A 21,708-nucleotide genomic window follows, 5' to 3' on the forward strand; every position below is an offset into this window, starting at 1 on the left:
TTGAAGGTGAAGTACCTGATACCTCTCTCTGCCTGTCTCTGCAATGCTCCTGGTATTCAAGTCAGTCTAATAAAGAATTATTCTCTTTTCACTATACTTTTCTCTTGCCTGTCTCTTTGAGTCAGAGTCCCTATGGGTGTACCTGTGGTAGTACCAGGTGGATGGGAAAGCTGGTGCTGTGCATGGTTCTCCTGGAGAAAGAAGCTGCTCTGTGCTTTGCACATGCTCTCACCCACTTTGTTTCAGTGTGCAGTGAAATGCAATTAAGATTTGTGTGTTTTGTCTTGCTCCTCTCTTTTCAGATCCCCACAGCAGTGATGCTGAAAGCCAGGGCACATGGTGTCTGTCCCCCTGCAGTGTGACCAAGTGACCTCAGGGTGAGACTTGCTGAGTGAAACAACTCTCCTTGATCCATGTGGGGCTGATGGATGCAGCATTTATTGTGCTCTTTAATTAACTAGCAAAAGGTTAGTTCGCTGATTAAGGTAGGGGTTTGTTTTAAAAGTTTGCTTCTTTATTACAGCAGTGTTTATATTAGAATATAGACTGATATCTCAGTTATTCCCACTTCTTTATATCCACCCTGGATAGGAAGTATTGTTGTCTGTCAAACCAGGTGGCAGGGAATAACAACCCCCTCAAGCTCGAGCAGAAGTTTGAAGCTACAGAAGCTGATGCTGTAGTGGCAGTTCTGCTAATCCCCATAAACAAGGCCTGTGTGGTACAGTGGGGTGTGTTTAATTTAGTCATCAATTCAGAGCTGGGTTACTGCTCAGTTAGGAGTATTGCAGAGTAGGCCACAATTCCTCACAGTCTTGACAAATTTATTGCTCAGTCTTTGGGGTTTGCCTATGCAGAACTTGGGAAATTCACTTAGAGAACCTCAGCTCTTCCCCATTAGGATAATTGAGAAGTATCTGGAAGCATGTTAAACAATCCCTTTATTCAGCATCCATTCTAAGTCGTAGTGATGCCGTTCCCACAGTGACAAACTGGTTTGATAAGGTACAGTCATGTAGGAGCTGGAAGTACACAAGTGCAGTTATTAAAAATGAATGCTGTATCCTGTTTCCCTTGTGTATCTTGTCACTGACATGACTTCACAAGTTGCAAATCTATTAAACATTTCAAACATGGAACTGGAGCTCATTAAGCAGAACATTGACTGGTATATAGCAAACTGTTTCAAATTCAAGACTGTTAACATTTGTCTCCAGAGTTTTTTGTCTTCTAGGTTGTCACTAAGCAATCCAGCAGTCTGGGAATGCAGCCTGTGCTTCCTGTGATCAGAATGTGACTGTCCTTTGGGGTGAGGTAGTAGGTTGTATAGTTTTAGGGCTATGCCCTGCCTGTCAGATAACTATACAATCTACTGTCTTTCCTGAAGTGGCTGTGATGTCAGCGCTGGATGGCTCCAAAAGACAACACAGATATTTTTCAACTGTACCATTCTCTGGCTCTATCTATGTGTTTGGCTCTTGTACACAAATGTCCTCAGAGTGTTTGGATTCCTGTATTTCCCATTCAAGCTCAAAAGCCATTTCCTTCTGGCATTTTTGGAGAGCAGGTGGGGTGTGAGTGCAGGACACAGAGGTACAGTATGCCCAGCCTGCAGTGGATTTGCTCACACCCAGCTGTGTGGGACTGCCATGGGAGTGGCCACTTGGAAACAGCTGATCCATCTCTCCCTTGTTTTGTGGCATCTGTGTTCATATTAAACATAAAATGGTACTTTTGATTCAGCAGCTGTTTAAATCCACTTGGATTGGCTGTTTGAGAAACTCCAAAGGGATGAGCTGGACAAAACCCTGAGAGGATGTCTTCCCAGTCAGTCGTGTTCTGCCCTGGAAATGGTAAATTCTTAAACCCTGAGTAAGAGGTCTCTTCAGTCAGTTTTGGGCACTGATTTAACTCACTTTTTTATTACATATTGCTACTTTGGGAGGGACAGTGTTTGCTACTGCAGTTTCCCTGTCTCTGCAGTCCCTCCACCAGTTCTGTGTGACTCCCAGGTAGAGCTGTGGGGAAGGGCTGAGGTCACACATGGCCTCTCTAAGGCGAAGAAATGTGTGGGCTGGAGAGTGATAAGGTAATTTACTTACAAATGGTGGAATGTTTCCTTCAGAAGATGCACGTGATGCTCTAACAGGATGAGGTAGTAGGTTGTGTGGTTTCAGGGTAGTGATTTTGCCCCAATCAGGAGATAACTATACAACCTACTGCCTTCCCTGATAGGCAGCATAACGACCTCAATGTCTTAATTCACAGAGAAACAAGAGCTAAAATACACTCCTGAGATATACTTCTGAGACCAGCAAAGTAAGTCTAGCTACAGTTGTTGCTATCCTGTCCCTAATAGCTCTAAATTTAGATTTTAAGTGTAGATTTTTGATAACTGCCTGCAAAATAATTACCCTTTTTAAAGTCTTTAAATGAAAGATTGAATTAAAGAAGTTTTATTTGTTTCAAAGTTTGCCTGCTCTTGATCTGTTTCATTTTTTGTTCATTTGAGTGGGATGAAGTTACTGGGGGAAATTGTTCCAAAAATGCTGAGAACTTGCATTGAAGAAGTTTCTATTTCCTTGACATCTAACTTTGAGTGCAACAAATTTTACTCACAATACCCTGGTTTAGTTCAACCTTACCTCTCCCTCAGGAATCTTGCAGTGTTTTACAAAGAGTTCTGGGTTAAATCACACAACATTCTTCAGCAGGTAAGGTTTACGTTGCAAGGGAAAATTTGTAACAATGAAAATCAAGAGTGAGAATTAAAAAACCAAAACCAGACATCTATTTAGTCCCTCAGTTTCTCATAACAGGCTCATTTAATGGTGTTTAGTGCCCCAAAAGAATTCTCTGCTATCTAAAAAGTACAAATTGCATCTGAAAAATTATGGACAAAAAAAATGTTTGTCAGTAAAGATATTTTGAGAATATGAACTCTAGAGTCTTACAAGAAAAATCAGTTGAAGAAGGGGAATATAACAACAAGGTGCTGAGTTTGGTCGTAGACATAGAAATCATTCTCCTATGTGCAAAATACACCCAAAAATAGGAGTCCTGTAAACCTTAAGGTTACCTTGAAACCAGAGGTATCAGACTGGTTTTGTATAACCATCAGTATATATTTTGTTTATACAGCAGCCTGTTCCTGTAGACTGGAGTCAAAATTGAAGGTAGGTGTAATCCTGTGTTTTTGTCTGCCAGCTACACAAAGGCAAGCTTGCCTTCCCTGAGAAGCTTTTCCCTCATCTCTGTAGCTGGGAGAGCTGTGACATGCACAGTGAAAGCAAATGGAATAACTCGTGGTACAGTCAGAAGCTAAAGTGGTATTTTATTGCTTCTCTGGTCCAAAACTGCCACACGTTATCTGGAGTCAGGTGGTATTTGAGTTCGTCCAACACCTCAAAACAGGGCTTTTTGTTCATACCTTTACCAAAGGTTTGGAAGGCTTTTTGACTTGGGTTCAAAGAGACAGATAAAGCTGTTGGTACAGGAGGAAAAGTTGATACATGTCTGAAACACCCACAGGAGAACAGGCAATACTGTAGCTGGTTTTAATCTTCTCCATTTCTCTGGTTGTGCACTCTTAATGCAGCACTGCAGGTCCTGAGCTCTTTCTTACAGCCTCGGGGCTGCAGCTTGAACATGAGACAAGTTAGGGCAGTGATTGCTTTGTGTGAAGCCTAAAGCATCCTGCTGCTCTCCAGGGTGCAGAACAGGCTGGAGAGCACAGTCTTGCATTCTGTAAATACAGAGGGAATGTTCTCTCTGGGACACTGGGCTTAACAGAGGGAAAACACTGTCCACGTTCTACAGCAGCCTGTTAGATCCCAACTCTGAAATAGTTTTCAAATATTCTGGCTCTGCCTGGGTCAGCATTTTGCTCTTGGTAATGAGCTGTGAGTTTTCAGATTCAAGTTGTTCTGGCAATGCCATTAAAATAAAGGGCCAAAAATATCCATAGTGTTCTTCTCTCTAGGATCAACTGTAAATGCAAAGCCATGTGCCTGTTCTTGGCAGCTTGTGAGCCTGCAGATAATCAGGGCTGTCCTTAGTGACTGGCATTACAGCTAATGACACTCCACCAGAAACGTGAAAGCACAACTCAGGGGCACTGAGTATTTCCCAGAACTGCAGACTGAAAATGTTTGTGTCCAAATGTAAGCAGCAGCTTGGCCTGCTGGAATCACAAGGGAAAAACAGCTGGGGTTTTTTAAACTCCAGTCAGCATTACCACTTCTTGAGGTGTCATGCTGCTTGTTGCACACATCAGGTGTGAGGAAAGAGCTTAATCATGAGTACACATAACATCACATGAGAAATGTGTATCGTGGCATGCACTTCAATACAGTCTGTGTCCACTTAAACATCTCTCTTGGATTTAGTGTGCCAGTAAGTATTCATTGGCAAGCAGAAGCTTAGTACATCTTGCTGGAACAAAGCTTGTACATTTGCTTATAGCAGGCCAGGAAAAAATAGGTGGGTATGAGATTTTCTCTGAGGCCAGGATTTCAGTTATTAGCTTCCCTTCTGTGCCCTGGAGAAAGTGCTTGGTGTTTTGGGAGAAGGCACAGAGAAGACATTAAGCAGCTCTCTGACATTGAAGCCACCATTGCACTTTGGATCTCCACTGTGTGGATGTGTGAAGTGTTCTGCCTCTTCTACCTTTACAAGGCTCTTACAGTTTTGTTGGGTTTTTAAACAGGAGCAAACCTCCTTATTCCTGAAACCAGCTACTCAGTGTAAAATTTTTCACTACATTTGGCAAAACACTAGAGCAAAGGTAGACATTTGCAGATGACCCCAATAACTATCCTAAAGACATGTGCTGCCAGCCCCACCTGTTTGTCAAAAACCTGTATCAAAAACCTAGGCCAAAATATCTACTGGTTTTCAAATAAATCTGTGTTTCTAAGTCAAATGGACACTTTCAATTGTTCTACAGTTAAAAGTAATGAGCACCAGGCATGCTAAACACTTGATGGTATAAAGATTTGTTTGGTTGTGGGATAGTGTTCATGCCCAGTCTCCAACACTCATCAAAACCCAACAAGGAACCAGGTTAAGAAACAAAGTTGCCAATGAGTTCCCTGATGTGTCTGTTCTTGTTCCAGAGGTTCTTGCTCTGGGTTTTCCCTGTCCAGCTTGCTTGTTCCCAGTAAACAATAATATTTCCATCCTCAAGGAGCCCAACTGAGATTTTATAATGCAAACAAAGTGTGTTAAGGTTTCTCAATCAGCTGAAAGTGAGCAGCAGTTTACACATTAATATCTGGTGTTAATTAACACTTGGAAGAGAGTGAGAAACACTTGATGCACTTGGAATAACACAAATAAAATACCACTCTAAGATGGTTCTTAGTGCAAACATCTAAACTGAAAATAAAATTGTTCCTGATACGATAAATTGGCATTTCCCTTTTGTGAAAAAAAGGCAGTTTAACCCTTCCTTTACACAGTAAGAGAAGTCCTTTGAACACCTTGCTTTTGGTGACAAAAACATCTCACTTGTGATGAAATTATGAAAACACATTTCACAGCAGTCAGGGATCTGGGAGGTTTCAGTCCCGTCTTTCCAGTCCTTCCTGAGCAGTTATTCCCGTGTGCAAGGATACACTCTTCTCTCTGGCTTCAGCCCGGATTTGGTGCTGTGTTTCTCACATCTGGTAAAAAACTACCCTGCAAACTTGACAAATGGTAGTGTAGCAGTGACTATTTGAAAATCAGATGGGGAATCCCACAGGTCCTATTTTTATTTAGGCTTGGCTTGCTGGCTCATTCCAGTGACCTCCGCTGACGTTTGGCATAGGATACTCATGGTTGCAACATACTTTTTTCCTCCTTTTTCTTCAACTTTTTCCTCCAAACTTGCAACATGGCCACAACTTTGGTTGTGGTTTTTTTTTCTCCCCTCTTTTTTCCTTTTTACCATGGGTAGAATAGAATTCTTGATTGTCCAGGGTTCAATGATTTACCTGTTACTCCTGCATCTTAGCAAAACTTAGAGTCTGAGTTTGGAAGTTCAAATGGACAAATATGTTCTCATTTCATTACCCTTTGCAATTCATCTTTTCCAAAATTTAGTAAGTTTTAACCGTAGCACAGAGAAACTTTATAAAAATATTACATCCATCATATTATACTATCTGGCAGAAAAACCCAAAAATTTATTCACAATTTTTTTAAAAACTTGAGCAAAATTATTATTAGGAAAGTCTCCCTCGGAAAACTTCCACACTTTAAAGTTTTTTCCCACTAGAGTGAAGAAAAATAGATTTTACTGTCTAGAACAGCTCTTCCCAGATTTACTGTGGAGGAGCTACATCTTCATTGGTTTGGGTGGGGGTGTGTGTGGTATTTTCTGTGTCCCCTGTCAAAGGGAGGAATGAATGAATCTGACTCTACGTTCTTAGAAGGCTAATTTATTATTTTATGATCTATATTATATAAAAGAATGTTAAACTATACTAAAGAATAGAATAGAGAAAGGATGCAGACAGAAGGCTAAAAGATACTAATGGAAAAAACAGTTACTCCAGAGTCCAACACAGCCTGACTGTGATTGGTCATTAAGTCACAAACAATTCACATGAAACCAATCAAACAACCACCTGTTGGTAAACAATGTCCAAACCACATTGTAAAGCAGCAAAACACAGGAGAAGCAAATCAGATAATTGTTGTTTTCATTTTTCTCTGAGGCTTCTCAGCTTCCCAGGAGAAGAATCCTGACTAAAGAAATTTTTCTGAAAATCTGACAGTGACAGGTGTGGGCACACACCCTGAACCATCCATCGCTCACAGACGCCTGTGGAAGGCTCACGATGTTGGTGGAGCTTTCCCTGCCCCAGAGCTGTGTCTGCAGCTGGGACAGGAGAGCGGCTTGGCCCCAGGTGAGCCCAGCCAGGTGAGGTGTTTGGTTTCCCCAGGTGATGCCAGGTGGAAGCAAACCTGGACACGCACGATGTGAGCAGTGGCTGGGCCCTGCTCCCACCTGCAGTGTGTGGCACATCCCACGGGGCATTCCCACCAAAGGCAGGTGGGTGCACTTCTCCCCAAGGAATATTTGAAGGATTTGATCATTGTTCAATCTGGAGGCATCAGAACCCTTTATTCTGGAGGCAGCTGTGCTCACCTCAGCCTGAGGGCAGATGGGCTGCAGTGGCAGGGCCAGGCTGTGGCTGCCTTCCCAGCCTTCCCCCCAGTTCTCCCATCTGAGGCCTCTCCAAAGTGATTTATGGCTCCCTGTGAGTGGCTGGGATGGAATTAGGGCGCCTTGGATTACATGGTGCCTTCCCTGTTATGCTTGCTGCACAGCACAGATTTATGACAGCTTTTAAGCCAGGCAGCACGTAAAGAAATATGATCTTAACAAAATATAGAAGGGACCAGAGGAGGTCAAAGTGTGTGAGCTGAACACTACATGGTGATCCAGGATTTCCTTTTATTTACTGCTCACACCTTTTCAGTCTCAAGTGGATTTGGGCTGTCTCAGGCAGCCCTACCCCACGTAATCCTCTGAGCCCAGAGACTTTGCCATCAGCGGATGTCTTTCGTTATGATTTAGGAAATGTAGGAAATCCCAAAATGCTGCTGGTGAATTAAATTAGTTTTAGGCACAGAGTGCCAGAAAAACACACAGCATCAGGGTAGGTAGGAGCCCCGCATTCATGTGGGCAGGCTTTCTGTCTCCTGACATTTCTTGCTGTGGCAGCAGCTGAGGGTTGGCCAGGTCAGTGGTGTCCTGCAGAGCTCCTCTGTTTTCAGTGCTGGAGGAGAATCATTTGGGTGAGTCCTTCATGGAGACATGGAGCAAAAGCTGTGCCCAATTCCCTGCTAGGACTGTGGAACAAGGAAAATAATGCTGTAAGCAGCTCTACTTTATAGCTTTATTTACAGATATTCATCAATTATTCCTAAACTGTAGCACATAAGATAAAAAGGCCTTGCCCTTAGCCTGCAGATGGACAATGTGAGACCTGCAGCAGGTGCAAGGTGTCTCGAGCACAAGGGTAGAGCTGCTGCAGGGAGTCACCTGCAGGACCATGGCCTGCCTTAAACACTGCCTCAAACTGCAAAGTGAAACAGCTGGCAAGGGGGAGGGAGGCTGTAAATACAGCCAATAACTGACTCCTGAGCCTGTGACTACTACTGAGAGCCTGGTCTTGAACCAGAAGTGAAGAACAGGAGCCTCTTCTCTCTACGGTGAGGGCTGTAATCCCTCCAGCTACAGTATCATTCTCTCCATTAGTAAGACAAGGTCTGGTGTGCTCTCTTTTATTCAGATTTATTATCATTATTTCTCCAAGTGAGGAAAGGAATTTATCTCTCCTCTAGCCTAGGGCTGTAGCAAGGTTCCCATGGTGTGGGGGTTCTGTTGGGTTTATTCAGGGGGGACACTGGTGGTGTGTTTCTTTTTGGAAGGCACACAACAGTTTGCATAATAGTTCACCTGCTCTTCTAAGCTTCCACAGCAACATCCTCTCCAGTTCTCCAGCTGCTTGTTGCTGCTCACACTGTGACCCCTTTCTAGAGCAACAGGACTTGAACCAGCCTGGTCTCCAGATGTTCTTTGGGAATTTCACAGGCCAGGAGTCCACATCTGAAGCACCATTTTTTTTAGAAGCCTGGACTCTAGTGAGATGTAAGGCAGACATCAGCACTGACAGCTACCACAAAAGTGCCTCCTGTTAACCAATTTCACAGGTCATTCACATTTATAAAGTAAGCAGCACCCCTTTAGTTTTCAACACAGAATAAGGTTAAAACAAATTAGTTGCTGGAAGTAATTTGCAAGAGGTTTGTTGCTTTGTCAGTCACCCATTGCTGTTGCCATTTCTTTCCCATGTGCAGCTCCTCAGGGCCTGGGCTTTGCCTGAGAAGCTCTCAGCTATGGGTACTCTCCTGAGATCCCAGGTCTCCTCCAAAGGGGCATCCCACAAAAGGTGAGTGATGTCACTTTGCCAGAAGGGGAGATGTTCCCTAGCTCTCTGTTTTTGAACTGATTACTGAATTTCTCATGCTTATATCCTCACATGTGGTGTTTATCATGACATCAAAACCAATATCTCTGGAAAACACTGACACTACTGTACATGTTTAAGTGAAATCCCAATATTCAAAGCATAGTAAAATTCTGTAAAAGACAAAATTTAATGGACATTATGAGGAGAAAATTCTACCTGCCTCTTCTTACATTCCTTCTGGTTGAATGATAGAGTCAGTGTACCTAAGTATTTATTTATTTATCTATTTTAAGTTTGCATTGCCTAATGTACAGGAAATCCTGGAGGCAGAGTGAGGCCTGGATGTGCACTAATGAGTTGGTGTTTGTAATGAATGCCTTGAATGCTGAACTGTGTCCAGCCTGATTCTAAAGCAGGTTTTTAGTGGGCTAAATGTGCTGCCAGCCAAGCTAAGAATGAAACCCTTCTGATGATACTTGTCCATTCTCTCTTAAAAGAGAAGGGAATCCTGAGAATAAAAAATTAGAAGCAGAAGGAAGGAAGGACACAGGGAATGATTCAACAGGTGATGGAAATTCAACTGAGATTGCATATGTGCAACATGATCATGATGGAAAAATAGTTAGTTGAGCTGGGAGCAAAGTGAACCTCTAGTGGAAGAAGTTGGTTAGTCAGTCAGGAGATAAAAATCTCATGCTAGAGAGAGTCTGAAGCTGAGCCTGATCAATCTGATTTGATTTTTTCAAAATACAAATTCCTCCTGCTCAGGGGGACATCTTCTAGTTAACAGAGTATACAGTGGCTTAAAATTACTCCACTTGAATTGGTCTCCAAAGTGAGAGTTTGTCTCAGGCAGTATCTGAACTCTTGAGAGTGTGAGATTCTGCAAACCAAGCAGAAGAATCTCCTGCGATTCAACATTCAGCCGCTGTCAAAGCTTTTCAGCCCCTCATGTGAAAGAGGCAGTTGTGGAAACCAGTTAGGGGAAAAGAGATTTCAGAAAGTTACTGAAATTGCAGGTGTCAACATCCCCAGGAGCTGGAGGTACAGGGGAACTAGCAGGGAGGGCTTGGGAGAAACAAGGGGAAGCTGCTCAGAAGATCGTGTTTCAGCACTGCCAGGACTGTCAGTGTGTCTGTTAAAGATGGCAAGAATGAAAAATTAAATACTAGATTAATATAACTCATCAAGCTGAAATAAACATGATCTTGATCTGAAGAGAAGCGGAGAATGATCAGGAACCACAGCAGGGATGGATGGATGGATGGATGTGGAAGTGTTACATCTACAGATGCGTCCCAACTACAAAACAAACACTTCAGCATCCAGACTTTGGGAATCTGGGGTACAGCTTCAGCTGTCAGGCTTGTCTGAGGATCTGAGAGATGCACATGAAGCTCCCTGGCAAAAGGTAGAAACTGGGGCATCTAGAATATGAGAAAATTCTGTTTAAGAAAGTCCCTAAAGAAGCAGTAAAAATTATAAAGAACAACATTGAAACATTAGCTGTGACTTACAAACCCGCAATATGATTCTGCCTTAACATCTTCCTTCCTCCCTTCCTACTTATTTAACAAGTTTTCTGTGTACAATAGTGCCTTTACACAAAGTTTCAATTCTTTTGCAACAAGTATTACTGAAATATAAAGATGCTCTTTGATAGAAGTTACTTTTCCTTTCAGCACTTCTGAATAGTTCTGTTTCAACTTTTTGTTCCTTTCCCCCCAAATCTGGGTTACAAAACTACTTCCTTCAGTCCCCAGTGGAGGCTCGTTTGTATTGGCTTTGATATGAGCAGTTTTAGCTGCTTGGTTTAGTTTTGTCCTTTCCGGTTTAATTTTGACCCTTTAAAGGTTCATTCAAAAATATTTACACAGCGTGGAATCTTAAAAGGCACAGTGAGATGCTCATGGTAAAAATGTATAACGGGTCTGGTTGGGGAAAAATGTTACAGAACTGATGTTGCCCTTGTCTGAAAAAGGAAAGTACAGGTGGTATCCTTGTCAGTCTCCCCAGTGGAAATAATAGGCAAGATTTTAAAAGCTGATTAACTGCTGCAGCTAAAGAAACTGAACTCTGACAGTCACACAAAAATCAAGAAGACCAAAATAGTCTTAATTAAGAGCTGGATGCTGTCTAAAATTATAAAAATTAACATCATTTGGCTTCCCAAGAAGTAATTACAGGTTATAGAGACTCGAGGAGGTAAAATCTCTGGGGCAGCTACAGTGTCTAGGTAAATTAGGAAGCCCAGATGTAATGACATGGATAGGTAAAGGCACTGGCCAGCTGGCTGCCACTGATCAGAAATGTCCTAAGCAGCAAGGAAGTACAGAAAAACTCAACTGCTTTGGCTCATACCAACAGAGAGAAACTGCAGCAACAAGGAACTTGCAAAAGGAAATTAAAAGCTGTCAAGATTCCTTGACAGGATCCATCCAGTATTGCAAATTTTCTGTTACTTTGGATACAGATGTCAATGTTTATAGACCCCAAAATTACTGCCATAAGAAAGAGTGGAAGGCCTTTACTATAAAAGTCTAAATTTTCTAGAAGCACAGCATCAGTTGAGACTGAAGAATCTTGCTGCTCTTGCTTTGGGAACAATAAACTACAATACAACTCAAACATAAAGAGCTGGAGTGGGGATAGGAAAGATGGAAGCAATTGCTTTACCTCAAAATAGCTAAAAAAGGCAAATATTAGCTGCAGAGGAAAATGTCTTATTTCAGCATATAAGCAAAAGCTTTTCCTGAAGTTACAATCCCTGCCTTGCTACCAGCCAGATGTTCTCCATAAAGGAAAATTCACTAACTCTTCAAGTACCACAGGTATATGAAAAGCCACTGATTTTATACTGGCTGATTAAGTTAAAATCATTCCACAAAGTCAGTGTAATTTAATCCATCAATGCTCTAAAATGGCTGGGATGAGAAGGAGTACCAGTGCCAGATAAAACCCAGGAAGAAGGATGGAGACATTGAGTTTCTGTGCTTATAAACCCAGCCCCAGCCCACCAGATGGTGGCAGAAGTTTCTGGGGTTGGTCACCACCTACAGGGTTTTCTACTCTCCCTTATACAGTGCAGAGCAACAGGTGATGATGTTTGAGGTTTCTCTGGAGGCATTTATGGAGAGAAACTATGTTGGGCCTGAATATAACAATGAAAAACAGCACAATGTCTCCGTGGGTCAGAACACGTGGAAGAAAGTACAATTTGTTGAAGTGCAGTAACATGTCAGCTTTTTCTGGGAAGGTTGCAAAGATATGTAAAATGCAAACAATAGGACAGTGTAATTAATTTGCTTTACTGACAGCATAAAACCACATGAGACAGGAAACCCAGAAAGGCTGATTTAGTGCAAGGAGGGAGATTTGACAGCCTGTGCAGGAAGGAGTCTCTCAAATTGTGGTGGGGTTTTTTGTGAAAAGCTGTGCAGGGAGGAGGTTCTCAGAAGTGGCTGAATCAAAGCATTTGGAAATTTGGCTGTGAGGAGATGCCCCTTTGGCCTGAGTGCACAAGGAAAAACCTGTGGTGTGGGCACCTGGCTCCAGGGCTGCCTCCCCTGGTCCCACATAGTGTTCTGAGATGCAGGTGAGATGTCATCGTTGCTGTGTCTTTCAGTGGGGTGTGTGTGTGCTCTACCCACCCTGCAGGCTTTGGGGCTGCTGGTGACAGGAAGCTCAGACCCCTCTAGACTTCACACCATCTCTTTGTACACCCCTAAAAAACCCCAAATACTCCTGCAGCTGCAAGGATTGGTCAGTGTTACCTTGCCAGTAACACACAAGGCTCATCCTCATCAACTTAAACTTGTGCTCAAACCAGTACAAATATTGTTCATCCAGGGCCCTTTCAGAGCTGAGTTACAGCTTTACCTGTGATTCTTATTGGGCAGAACTGCAGTTTGGATCTGCAGGAACATCTGAACCCCTCATTTTCCTGGAACATCTGTTTTCAGCTGGACAGGAGGGTGGGAGAAGACCACTTACTGACATTACTGTGCAGCTAAAACACATTTCTGGCTCTCAATGCCAGGGAAATGACAGTCCTCTGCCAGCCAATGGCCTCTGGACTATGGGGCATGGGCTTTATCACATGCTGCAGTCAGCTGCAAATTAATAGAGAAAATAATACTTTTTGTCCTGTGAACCACATTAGCCACAGAATTATGCCATTATTTCTTTCTTCAGCTGCTTTTCTGATTCAGTTCCAGTTCAGCTCTGCCTCAGCACAATCTCAGCCAGGCTGAATATGAATTTCAGCTGAACCAGAATCTCTGCTGGTTCATTGTTCCTTTCTTGTTATGATACACAAATTAACTAGAAACCAGAATGCAATTAAGATTGATGAGTACAAGGATTATTTTTTTACTCTCACAGCCATATCTGTTCAGCTTCTAAGTCTTCCTGTCTATAGCAGCAAGAATGAGGGATGAGCAGAACATGTATTCTATGTCAGCAAGTTACAACATCAGAAAGAAAGTAAACAGCCCCTGCAAGCACCTCCTACAAATCTAGGAAATGGATATTACCCACATCAGAGACAAACAAGAGTAGACGCTGTCACCTTTGGGTGTTTTAAAGCCAAAACACTACACTCTGACTGAAGCTCTGTGACTCAAATCTTCCTCTACCAAAGACAGGATTTGTTTTGAAAACGTAACATGAACTGAACCCCAATTTCAATTTACAAAAAGTGAATTTAGTTTTTCAACCACCATCCTGTCACACCAATAAAACTGGGAACAAATTAGCAATTACTAAAACACATAATGAAGTATCTTTTGAACAGGAAGAGGTCAACTTGTGTTTTCCCAAGGGTCATTATACAACTTTATGGCACCAGACTATATGTGATTTGAACACTGTATTTCTAAATGAAATAGTTTTGGAGTTCTCACATTTTATGTGGCTGTTTTTCTGCAAGAGAAAATGAACTGTAATGCTGATTTCCTCTCAGCTCTCTCAGTTTTCCATATACACACACACCTGTACATATATACACAGTGTAGTGTTAGTTCTTGGTATGTTAATGAAATGCCAAAGTTGTAACAGTCTATTTTAGTAAATTTGACCAGCAAGTCTACATTGGAGGATCTCTTCCCTGTAACTTTCCTTGGCATTTAACACTACCTGCGAAGTTATTGAATAAATTCTGACAAAAACCTGTGCTGCAGAGGCAGGTATTGTTACTACTGCTATTAATGTACTTTTTGGAACAAGGCAAAAGGAATTCACCTGTACTACAGGAGTTACAGCACAGAGAAATTTGGGCCCACATTCTCCCCCTCTCCCCCATCCTTTGGACCTTTCTGCATGTAGTAATTTAGCAAAAGTTGTGATTCTGTGCTGTCGTCTGACTTCTGGGTCACCTGTGCCTGGACACAGCACAGAGAACTGGATGAGAACCAGACAGCCAACAGTGCCACAGTGTTCCTGGTGTAAATCCTCAGGCAGGGCATTGCTGCTCCCTGGGGAGGATGGCAGAGTATTTTGGACTGGGGTAAATTACAACCATGAGCTCTGTGTGTGCCAACTAAAACAGCACAAAAAAATAAAATTCCCCCCCGCGCCCAGCAGTGGCAAGGCTCTCACCAGAGCCAGCACAGCCATCCAACTATAAATAGCAACTTCCCTAAAATTAGATGGAACTGGCAGGCTCTGGGCCATGAATGGGAGCACTGTTAATATGCTCATCAGGTACTGGAAGGGCTCCAAATCTGACAAGGCCTGCTACGGCACAAACGTTCTGTGCCTGGAAAAATGAGCAGGAATGGCTGAATGAATGGGGCCAGGGATGTTTTCCTAACTGGATAATAATGTCACAGACTGCCTGACCATGCTGGTTACATTTAAAGGAGTACTGCAAGTAGGGATATTTCTCCATATTTCTCACTGCTTTGCTTATGCTAACAGAAAATGCTGTTAAATCTAATGAATAAAGAAAAGTGGGAAGTCATTTAGGGGGGGAAATTAATACTAAGATACTCAGTAAAGTTAAACCAAGCTGGGTAACAGTGCAAATTTTAGTATGTAGCTGCTTTTGGCTGTTTTCATTCAGAAATGGCTAGGGCTTCTCTGCACTCCTCCATGGTGATTTGCTGAGTAGTGAATAAAAATATGAGTAGATGGTACACCAGGTACTTGGTACTAATTGGCTGTTCCCCTGCTACAGAAACATCAAAAATGCTGTTTGGCTTTCTGCAGTTCAGAACAGACCCCTTAGCATAGGAGGTGCCATTGTGGTGCCAAAATGGCAGAGAAACTTCAACTGCACAGATGATGTATGCTGACCTTTTCTCTAGCATAGTACCATTGAAATCCAATCACTTCTGCACCTGCCATCAATCAGCCCACACTTCCATATATAGTCTTTTTTTCCGCCCTAAAAAAATTAGGTTACCTCATACAAAGGCACCTTGAGGGCACATTGCATTTCCACAAGGGAAGTCAGAGCACAGCAGCTGATGAATTATGAATTTACACCGAGCTTATTGTACAGTGTCTCTCCCATGTTGATAAACCATTCGTTCACTTCAGTTTAATTCATTTTGAGCGTGAATTAAGTTAAGGTAATTATGGCCAGCTGACTCCTAAATGAGTGTCCATAGAGAAATTATATATGCTTGAGTTATACTCACTTTAAATTCACATCTTTTTTTGTTAATTCACATTGACATCTTGTGCAGGACAAGCCATTGGGTATCTTGGGCTTGTGCCAGAGCACCTTGAAGATAAGAAAGGAGATTTTGAACTAGTCTCAACAGAGGGCAGAAAAATCACATTCTCAGAGATGAAAGATACAGCAATTCTTTTTATTAAATAGAAAACATATAAATGGCTCAAACATAATAAGATTTTTGCAATAACTATGATAATTTTATGTTTTTTTATGAGAAACACTAAAATTAAACAGCACAGCACTGTTTCTATGCCCTTCTCAAGTCAGCATTTGTTGGCCATAAGGAAACCCCAAATTTATCCCACCATGCCCCAATTAATGTGATCATTTAAATGGGCCAAATTATTTGCACAGCTTGCTTTTATTTTTTCTTTTTTTTTCTGAAATCATCTCTTCATATGGCCATATGCACTTGTTTCTAATGTACAGAATTCTTTGAGTCATATGTAGATGAATTTTCACCATGGTTTCAGGAAATGAGAGTGAGTTACTCTAAGTCCAACTGGAAAATAATGATGCCATTGCTCCAGTCCTGCTGCAGCCTTGCCACTGTCACATTAACAGACTGTATTGGTGGTCTGAAGGCCTCACACAGCTGCAATGAAAAGTAGGTTTAACCACAGCTTCCAGACAATGGTTTTTTGCTTAGGAGAAATTTTGTGTAAGCCAGCACTTTGAAATTTAATCCTACAGGGGTTAAAAACAAGGCTGTTTTTTCTCCATGAGGGGATTTAATATTTGGGTTAACCACTTGATTTGCAAGGTTATGACCTTTGTTTATGGAATAGCTGCTGTATTTTTAGCCCAATGGGAAGAAAAGCTTTGATGTCCAGGGTGCTGATAGTGAAGTATGTATTTTCACTGAGGAAATGTTCTGTCAGTGAGGAGCAGGAATGAGGACTCAAAGGGGCTTCTTGAATAATTGTCTCTGCATGGGGGGGAAACAACCAAAGTGACAAACTTGCCAAAAACTTTCTATATGAAGATATAAAACCTGTTAGGATATTGCTGTGATTCTTTTGGAAGACTGTGCACACACTTCTTAAACATAATGATAAATGTGAAGAAAAGTTTCAGAAAGAGAAATGCCCTAGATTCTGAACCGAGATTTCAGTAGAAAAGATAAATTAATTAAACAAAAACTGACAAAGCAACTAATGGAAGTTCAGGCTCTACTTCATAGTTCCAGTTTACTCCATAATCCCTTTTTTCCTGACATTTCCAGCTCTCTCCCTTCCCACCGAGCCCGGAGAGCTGCCACTAGAGGTCAGGTGCTTATCGCTCTCCTCACTGCCATCAATCACCTCTCGTGCTGCTTGCTCAGAAACGAGCCTGCTTGAAGACAGATCAGAAATCAGAGCAAGGAGGAACTGTGAATTTACAGCCCGGTTATGTGTTCTTCACAAATCACAACATTTAAAATCTAGTTACGATTTCATGTGAGAAATCTGCAGTACAAAGATGGGATTTCCCAACAAAGGCAGAGAAAACATTCATTGATTCAGGTGCTGCACCAAAACCAATGGAGAAGCTATCAGTAATGGTGATGAAAATAATGATTAGGTACAGTACACGTAGGTTTGGAATGGTATAGGGCAGGTTCTACTGTGATTTTTACCTGTAATGATTTATTCTTCTCACGCAATTAGTGTTTGCCTGACCAATACTTTGGTCTCTGCAAAAGTGAGTGCCAGCTGGACCGGCAGCATGAGCTGGGGGACAAATCAGCTACTTTGCCCCAAAATGAAAGATGCTGGAGGATATCTAGGGCTGGGTGCTGTTTTCAGTCTAGGGCTGAAAACAAAGGACATGGGGCTAAAGGAATTGGGGGATAGGATGTGGCCAGCTGAAGTTCCCATCACAAAAATGCTTGGGAAATCAGGTTTTGCTTGTTTCCTGGCACACATGCAAGATGTGTATGGCTAGAAATAGTTCTATTCATTTTTCCAACTTGCTGTCAAGCTGTTTAGTAACTACACAGTCAACATTGCTGCCTTGTGCAAAAATACAAATGTAAAATTTTCTTGGGTTGGGTCTTTCCCAGTGAATGTAGTGAATAGTCATAGAAACTAACACAAGTAGAGCAATCATTCCAGGTCCAAATGTAGGCTCATTTCATCAATACTTGTGTATTTTATGGAGGATCATGATGATTTTCTGAGCAAGAGCCTAAGAAACAAGAGCCTAAGAAAAAACAAGAACTTAAAATGAGATGTTATTTAAATTAACTAAGCCACCACAGGGTGGTGACATCAGAGAACCCCACTTAAGCTATTGTCTCCCAACTCTACATCTCCATAGGGAGATGCATTAAATGAATTTATGGGGATGGATCCACAAGCCAAAGGTATATGCAAGGGTATTTAGCAAGCAGCAGTTGCAGCCTCCTGAAAACACAGCTCAGAAATTCCAGCTCATTCTTGGTGCTTCTGAAAGGCTCAAGCCCAGCCCAGCATGAGGAAGGAAACTTCCCCCTTATCCTTCTCTTTCACAAAGGTGTTCCCATGACATGCCCCTGTTCCACAGATCCAAGCAAAAGCAGGGATTTTGCTTTCTGTAGAAGAGGTAAAAAGTCATCTGCTATCCTTCCTTTGTTCAGTAAAAGATTTGGGTTGAGTCTTCTGTCAGAAACCATTCAGTAGCAAAGAGCTCTAGGCTATGTGGATGCAGCCCTGATCAGCCCCAAGCATCACTGCCATTCCAGCACTTGAAACTTCTGGTTTTATAAGCTTGTCACTTGAGACATCTCCACAGAAAAACCTGGAGAGTATCCAACTTCACTTTAAAATGTATTTCACCTGACATACAGAGCATCTTGTGCGAACCACGCTGAGATGATCTTCAAAGCCTGTTCTTTCCTTCACTGCCTCCTTCAGAGTGCAGCAAATTCTCTTACAGAGATTTCTCTGATGGTAACAATAATCATTAAATATATCTCAGAGCACAGTCTTTTATTCATTGGCATCACTATCTTTTCAGAATATTTTCCAGGTGTGTTTGAAATAACTAATATGAATTTGCTATTTATCTGTCCCTCCATGCAAAATTGCAGGGGACCTTCAGTGCAATGTCTTAGAACTGTGAGAGGATGAGAGGTGGTATAAAATTTCATCATTGAAAAACTCAAAGCACATCAGTTCCAAAGTTTTTGAGAGATTTAACTTTATCGACAACTGGAAAAACAAAATAATCTAAGAGCAAAAAGCTTGAAGTACCAGTCATACACATTAGGAATAAGGAAGAACTATGTTTATTTAGGTTTGGGAAGGTAGGCTTTGGGGTTTTTTGGTAGAAGTAAGTCTTTTTATCTTTGTTCAAAGGGTGAGTGGCTGCTGTTCTAAGCAACAATATGGAAAGGGAACAAGTAGTTTTGTCTCGGGTGTTTTCTATTCTCTCCACCTTGTTTTTACACAGCGCAATCACAGGTACAGAAGTCCACAGTTACTCAATGTCCATTTACTGCATGCAAATATTTTTGTTGTGATAAAAACATTATTTTAGAGGATGGCACAATGGCCGTGTTTCTATTTTAAACCAGCTGCTGGTAATATGAAACTACTCCCAGAGAACTTGAAACTGCTACTGTATGGTTTGCTAAAGCTGCATTTAGGGTTTGTTTCGTGGCTTTGATGACTACATTGCTCAGATCCTGCTGTGCCTTGTGCTTTGGCTGCTCAGAAGAGAGACTACAGCTTTTCTTTTCAACCAGAGAGAAATTTAAACAGCAAATATTTAATTTTTAGGCTTAAGTAATTTCCAGGGGGATATTCTATGTTATTTGTAGATACAAAGTTTTATAAAGATTTTTTAAAAAATAGTTTACAGGAAATGACCTATTTGTGTTCTTGTAATGCCATAAGACAACTGCAAGGAGAAATGTTTTTAAATGAGAGAGGAATGGTTCTATCAAGCAAATGTGAAAATAAATTCAATAAGTAGCATTCGTCCTCATTTTGCAGAGAAGTCATGTATATACCTTGAGTGTTAAAAGGTCAATCTAAAAGATCACCTGTTACATCAAACTTTCACTAATTTGAGGGCAAAAGATCTGCACTGACAGTTGCAGCTGTTTTCTACAGGAATGAAATCTTACCAAATCTGATGATTCTACAGGACCTGCACAGTTCTGGGTGCAGCCCTGCAAGGTTTCTGTGCCTGCTGACAAATAGAAAGAATAACTTTGTTAACACTGAGTGACTGCGCTTCGTAAAGCTAAGCCACTGCAGGTGGTTATGAGTCCTTTCTTTTCTGAAAAGCAGGCTTTTAAAATCCATTTAATGCTGGAAGAGTTAACATACAGCAGGGTGTTCTCTGCTGCTGCCTCTATCTCTCTGTAAGTTCTGGCCCAGCTCTTTGGAGACATCAGTCAAAGGTGAATATGTACAAGGAATATGTGCATCCATCTATTCCTGACAAAGGGATAACATGACTGGTATATGTGGAGTGCAGGAGAACTGACCTCCTATCAACTGCAGTCATGCTGTGTTGACCACTTATACTTTTTGTAGTGATACAAGAAGAAAGCAAGAATGCAATTTTGCTCTTTGATAGGGTTTTATAAAATAACTTTCTGGCTGTGTCTCTCTTCTACACCAGTGAATCTGGCAAGGCAAAAATAACCACATTATTCTCTCACAGCACCCCCAGGTGAAAATGTGCTTACAAGGTATGGGGTAGACAGGGTGTAGGGTACTGATAGAGACAAAAGGGTGGAAACATCAGTAGCCATCCTGCCTCCAGCTCCTCTCAGAGTTCTTCACTGTCCATAAAGTACAATTTAAAGGCCTCTGTTTCTTTCCTCCTCAATGTCTCTGCATCCTGTATGTCTCACCAGTCCACTATTTGCCTTTTTTTAATACCAGCTTCCCACTCCTGAGCCTCAATCTGAAGACCACCCATGAAAATTGATGAAGGTGCCAAGTCCAGCGTGGCATTTACAGAGCAGAGCTGCCACATCAGGCTTTCATTGTGACCTTTGTTGTGACCTGTGTGTCCTCAGGCTCTCCCTGGCAGTTTGCTGCTGCTGTAGCACAAACCCCTCTGGGAGGAACTGCCCCTTTTTTTGCTGCAGAGCTCTCTGCTCTCTGTGAGGAACGAAAAATAACAGCGGTGGGTTCCAGTATGCACGGCATGAAGGATGTGGCTGCCAAGAACAAAGGCTTGATCCTCATGTTCCACAAAAAGAACGGCTCAGTATACTTAGCACATTGCTCCAAGTGATTAATCCAGGGAATAAAGGTGGGCTTTTTTCCTGAGGCACGTGAATATTTTTTAAAAGTACAATTTTATTCTCTTGCAGCAGCAAAGCCTTAGAATTGAATAACCTAATTTCTACTAGTGCTATCATGGCTTGTGATAAGGAATGGAAAAACAATATCAAACAGTAGCCTACTGTATCAAACATATTCGTTCAATAATCTTTTTGATATCCAGGAGCTTATCAGAAACCTTGTGTCAGGTACAGACTGCACTGGGTACAACCTGCTGTTCTGCTGGAGCAGATGAAGGCAGATCAGCTCTGCAAATTCAGAAAACTGCACATATTGCAGGAAGCATTAGGTATTTTCATACAGTTGTATTATCAAGCTTTTCTTTTAAGGTAGGGTTTGTCCCTTCACTCCGAAGTAACACTACCTAGAGGCTATTTAGTGAAGAGCCTTGCTGGATTCAGGCCCACTGGAAACTATTTATCACTGTTTACAGAAGAGAAAAGCAGGGCTGCCAGATTAGCAACCAAATCTAAAACTGGCTTCAAAGTACATTCTCCGATAGCACAATACACATCTTTCAAATTTATGGACATGAGTGGATAACTGAGAAAAACATGAAATCATCATTTATCCAAAGACAGCCTGACTTTCATGAGCCATGGGTACAAATAAAATGTGCATACCTTCCAGAAGCAAACACTGTAGCCAGGTCTCAAAGGTAACTCAAATCTGACTAGATTAATTTAACATCTGTTAGTTGTATTTCTGAATCAAAGCATCATTAGTGTAATATACATGCCAGCTGTAAAGTTTTTATTTCTGGAGTGAAAAATCAACATAAGAG

The 21,708-nt window shown here is 41.7% G+C and overlaps 1 protein-coding gene across 13 annotated transcripts in view; it reads left to right on the forward strand.

Annotated features, from left to right (window-relative positions):
• PPARA (peroxisome proliferator activated receptor alpha) overlaps positions 1 to 21,708 on the forward strand; it is a 275,101-nt gene that overhangs the window by 214,420 nt on the left and 38,973 nt on the right. For 11 of the 13 annotated variants that reach the window (XM_030960338.1, XM_030960342.1, XM_030960340.1 and 8 more), the window contains 2 exons: positions 303 to 8,948; positions 20,517 to 20,892. The gene's annotated coding sequence lies outside the window, so the exon portion shown is untranslated. The remainder of the gene's footprint in view (positions 1 to 302; positions 8,949 to 20,516; positions 20,893 to 21,708) is intronic. The other 2 variants (XM_030960339.1, XM_030960337.1) reach the window with 2 other exon arrangements.

Source organism: Camarhynchus parvulus, chromosome 1A (genome assembly GCF_901933205.1).
Source record: "Camarhynchus parvulus chromosome 1A, STF_HiC, whole genome shotgun sequence".
Taxonomy (NCBI): domain Eukaryota; kingdom Metazoa; phylum Chordata; class Aves; order Passeriformes; family Thraupidae; genus Camarhynchus; species Camarhynchus parvulus.